Source organism: Cupressus sempervirens, chromosome 8 (assembly GCF_028749045.1).
Source record: "Cupressus sempervirens isolate cs-2001-9-10 chromosome 8, ASM2874904v1, whole genome shotgun sequence".
In the NCBI taxonomy this organism is placed as follows: domain Eukaryota; kingdom Viridiplantae; phylum Streptophyta; class Pinopsida; order Cupressales; family Cupressaceae; genus Cupressus; species Cupressus sempervirens.
In genome coordinates, this window is record NC_143125.1 from 197,012,485 (window position 1) to 197,018,111 (window position 5,627).

Sequence of the window (5,627 nt, forward strand, 5' to 3'; positions counted from 1 at the left end):
CCTTAAAACATTATCTTTTAAAAGAATTAAAAGTAATAAAAACTAAATAATGTAACAAAGAATTTTAAAAACTAGAAACTATATAATATTACAAAGAATTTTAAAATGGTAGTTATTGTATGTATAATTGTGTTTATTGTTTATGTATTTAAAATTTAAAATATCTTATATCATTTTTATTTTATTTTTATCGATAAACGGTCAAGGCCTTATAAATATTAATAATACAAAATTTACAATGAAGTAGCTCCGTTCAAATGGGCACTGGTAGTAAAGAACAGAGAAGAAAACTTTGTCTTGTCCGGGACCTTAGTCCTATATAATTACATATTAAAAGGGGCATACCCCAGTTTTGAAAGTTACGAAATAATTGAAATCAAAGATATACGTAATACATTTGGTTTTTTAATCTTGAGTAATATCATGATACAAATAGTTCGGTTCATGTCACAATCCTTGAATTGGATTCCATTTTTAATTATTGACCTATTATTCTGAAACACACTTAAGGTGCACATTAGTCTGGTTAGGATCAAATAAGATAAAAAATAATCCTCAAATTTTGGATCAAGATTAAACAGATGGAAGAGGATGGCGAAGTACCTGTTATTTAATATGATTTTTCTATCTATTTTCCTGAACCAAAGATGTAAAGTAGATATATTCATATTGAAATACCTATTGAGAGACAGTTGATACATTTTCTTAATTATCATAATCCAAAAATTGATAATTCTATATTTATTTTGATTATGCTTTTAGAAGTGAATTATTACCGATTAATATTAGGCCAAACTCTCTAAACAAAATTATGAATTTTAGTTTTATTCCATTCAAAAGCTTAATCTTATTACTTTTATTCATTCTTATATTATTTAGAAATAAGTTTCATGACTACTACCTTATTGTAGAGGATATTAAAAACAACTTAACATATACTCTAATCTGAAATAAACCATCTTTAGCATCAATTTCTATCTGCTAATTCTTAAGATAGACAAATCAATATATACCAACCAAAAGAACAAACTAAATAGGTCTTTTAATGACAAATTACAGTGGGAGTTTCTTGGAAAACTAAACATTTAAGATACATTCCACCTCATTCTTTACAAAGAGTTAAGAATCAGTAAGAGGTATGAGCGATTAAAATTGTTATGTATAGATGTGGATCAGATTACTGACCCAGTCGTGGTCTTCCCATCTTAAAATAATCATTGCTACTGCTTTCTAGCTCACCAGGCTGCTATATTTAACCCAATGAAGAAAGGAAAAACAGTGACAAGTTATAAGATTAAACAAAATGTTACTATAAACTAAACTCGTAATCTCTGTACTGCTAGGAAAAGACTCCTCATATATCTGAATCAGTGAGAGAACGCAACCTCCCAAGCATCCAAGATACAAGAGACCATGAATTTAGAAAAATTGAGCTATAAATATAACAACCTTCTTTATCTATTAAGTAGGAAATCTTATATCATTTTTTACCATCAAGTTGTTGATTAAATATTTTTTTTAATAAATAAAAATAGTATATAAAGATGACAATTAATTGTGGTTTTTTTAAAAACTAGTATAGATATCCACTACAAAATAATTATAATTTAATTTACTACATCTAAAATTATTTATATTTTCTTTATTTCCATTTATTTAGTTTTTCACTAACTTAAGCTTTTTATTTTAATTTCTGAAAAAATGAATAATTTATGTGGTATTTATTAATTTTTTATTCAAAGTATTTTCTATTTATAATAAGACTTAAACTTTTGACATGTAGATGGTTGTCAAATTTAACGTAGAAGAATAAAAGTTAACATTAACACGTTCACGCCATCTCACTCCGCTCATTCTGCCATTGTAGAATGCCTATCAGCATTAATAAAGAATTATTTGATGTTAAATATTTGTAAAAATATATTTTTGTTTCATAATTTTTAATTTCTCTAGTTTTTTTAATCATATAATTCGTTCTTTTAGGATAGACAATTGGTTTCTAATTTCTTACATTGCAAACATGCTAAAAATATAATATAATTTATTGTACTGCAAACTCCAAGACACAAAAAAAAAAGCAATTTGAATTGTGGATGTCTTTTCTATATGTAGAATTTAGTAATAACATGCTTATGCTTTTGTTAGAGTTTTGGTTGGTATTGTTTAACCTTGCACAAGATCTCAATGATCTATTTGTTCACAACACATTACAACACATTTATGACAACTTTATAATTGTATTCAAACTAATATTATAGAAATTTTATTTATTATCTCAAGACTTCTCATGGAAAAACCAATAATGCAAAAAATGTGTTGCCTTGTAATGTATGCATGATTTTTTTAGTGAAATTGAACAACATTTCTTGAGTGCTTATGAAGACGCTTTCCAATCTCAGAACTCTTGAAGTTAAAGAACGCCATTTTGTTCTAAAATTCTTATACACTTTTGAGTTTTCTACGATAGAGTTTAGATTTACTCATTTTTTAAATTAATTCATGTCACTAGACATTTATAATGCTCTAAATTTCTTCTCTTCGTATATGTATAGAGTATAATAGCTTATTTTAAGAAACCATAATTGATTGTAATAAATTTCAAAGTAGACCAAAAGTATGACCCATTTTTCTTGTTTTATAATTTAAAAAACTAAATATTTTTGTTGTTTAATTATTCTACAAAAGCATTCCTAACACCAAATTCATTACAATATGAAAAGTAAACCTTGTATTATGTTTAGCATGCCATACAATATCATTTATTATCTAGTCCTCTTAACCAATTTTAGAGTTTTTTGTAACTTTTTTTGTAAAGACATTGATGTTAAAATTCTAATGACACAAAGAAGTAATTTTGCACTTGGTAAGAGCTATAACTTATCTACTCGCATTCAACTACAAACATCAATGCAAAATGTAATTGTCTATGTTTCTCCACTGTCTTTAATTCTTTAGTTTTAAAGTTCTATATACAATTACAATTAATTTCAATACGGTTTAAAAAGATAGTTCAACCTCTAAAACATCAAAGGATATAAAGAATGTTGTTCTAATACATTTTGCATTCTTTCAAATTAAAAAGTTGATTCCTCCATCTCAACCCTTTATTACCACACTCTACAATACTATAATCATGACACATAGCAGGAACTCTGACGCTTTGCATCTCTTGTTAAATTTATGTTTTCTCTCTCTAGTTAATTACGAGATGCTTTAATAATATATTTATTAATTCAACTAATAATATTATTTAGAGTTTATTATTAAAAATAAAACTCTTAAATAATAATTATTAAATTGAATAAATATAAATATGCCTAAATAGAACTTTAATAAAATCTTTAAATTTAATTATTTTATTTAATTAATGCACGAGATGTTTTTAATAATATATTTATTAACTTAATTAATAACATTATTTAGAGTTTATTATTAAAATAAAACTCCTAAATAATTATCATTAAATTAAATAAATATAAATACGTCAAAAATAGAACTTTAATAAAAAAATTTAATTTAATTCTTTTATTTAATTAATTTATCAATTAATTAAATATAATTAAATATCAAATTTCTTTATAAAATTTTCATTAAATTATCTTTTAATTTGATTTAATTAAAACAAAAAATTATCACAGACCCACAAAACCAAAAACAACAGCTCAACCAAAGACAAAGAACATAATCAAGCTCCAAGGTCAAAGTCACAAATTCATGTCACTTGACAAATTCAAAAAGGTGAAACTAACTCAGATACTTGTCCTATTTTCTAAGACAATAAGCTTAGGATTCAAGATTTAGACTCTAGAGTTATCTCCCCACTTATACCATTGAAATACTATGATAGGGTACGCTCATCCTGGCAATTCAAGGAAGTTGATACCCAGTACCTGCAATCTGCATAAAATTCATACATGTACAAACACAATATTCTAAACTAAATAGGCAATGGCAAGAAGTGGTTCATCGTGTAGATCTTGACTAGTAAGCGACTACTATTCCCTTCCTCAACCACATCAGAAACATCAAACATAAAGAAAACATACACGCACACCATACATATGCAAGTATGGGGTAAGTATCCATAGAAACTGCATAAAAATCATTCGTCTAACTAACATCATTAAATAACTGAAAGTCACTAAATGAACATATATATCATCATCAAAATAATCATAAAATTTATGAAATAACTAGTACTAAAGTAACTTGACACATTTATTAATTGACTATGAAATATAATTAATCAATTCTGGTAATCCACCATTGCCAATCATGAAATATAATAATAGAACAGGCCTAAAAGAATTCGGTCAAAACAAATCAAAAAAGTCAACTAGGGGTAGGCATTACAATCTACAAGCAAAATTGTTAGGGAAAAGCCAAAATTAGGGCCACACTTGCATAAATTCAGGGTATGATTCTTCCAAACATGGATGCACTGCAAAAGCACATTGCACATGTAAAGACAATCATCCATGACAACAACTTCTCTATAGTTGACCGCATGATGGAACTACCAGCAGAGGTACAGATAGTCTTGCATGTAAGCAAGGTATTGCAAGAGAATTGAGACAAGATTGTGTTAATCATTTTGAAGGTACACACTAATTTCTTGTCACTTTTTGGTATTAACTTGTAGATATTATACACCTTTGGCATTTATGTCAAAAAGGGGGAGAAGATATGTTTATTGATAAAGGCAGAGAAGAAGATTATTTGTATAGAAAATATTATCATACTCTAGATATATGTATAGAGGAGAGATATATGTATGGGGGAGTAGTAATATGTAGATACATGTACAGATACCAAAAAATATGCTTACAAAAGTAATTTTGAAAAATCAAAAAAATAGAGTAATTTATCGAGCTAGAGCGGCAGTAAGTCAAAATTGAGTTGAAGACACAAAATGTTGATATAGGAAGTTTTTGACTTGTAATTTTGAGAATTCAAATTTTTGGTATGATAAGTGTTTTTGTCACTGATGTCAAAGGGGAAGATTGTTGACATTAAGGTCAATTTGTCTATTAATGAGTTAACACTTAGTTAGTTGGTTACATTACTATCAAGCTCTACAGTTGCTACCAAGCTTATCATTCATCTAGCAGTGTCAACCAAGTGATTCAGTTGCTACTGAGCTAAGTAGTTAGAATGCAGTTCATGTTGAGCTTCACAGTGTCTACCGAACTCGCAGTGTTAATAAAGTGAATCTAGTGTTGACCGAGTCATGTAGTGTCAACCGAGTGATTCAGTATCTACCAAGTTTCTCAGTGTTCACCGAGTCATACGGTGTTGACTAAGTTAGTGCTACTCAAAGTGATTAGTATGGACCGAGCTTCAACATCAACAAGGTGTCAAAGTATGTCGAGCTTTGATAGTTTTTTTGAGTGTCAAAACATCACCAAGTTTATCTTTTGAACTCAAGTTATAGCAATGGGCCAACTTTGTGAATTATGATGAATTTAGTATTATAGCCGACTCCAACAAGTATTTAATTGGATTGGTGTATATGTAATGTATTGTATTGTATCCAAAAAAAATTGAGAATGAGTATGTGAAGAAGTAAGAGCACAAGTGTGTGAATTGAAGAAGGCTACAAGCAATATATGGTAAAGTAGAGACTT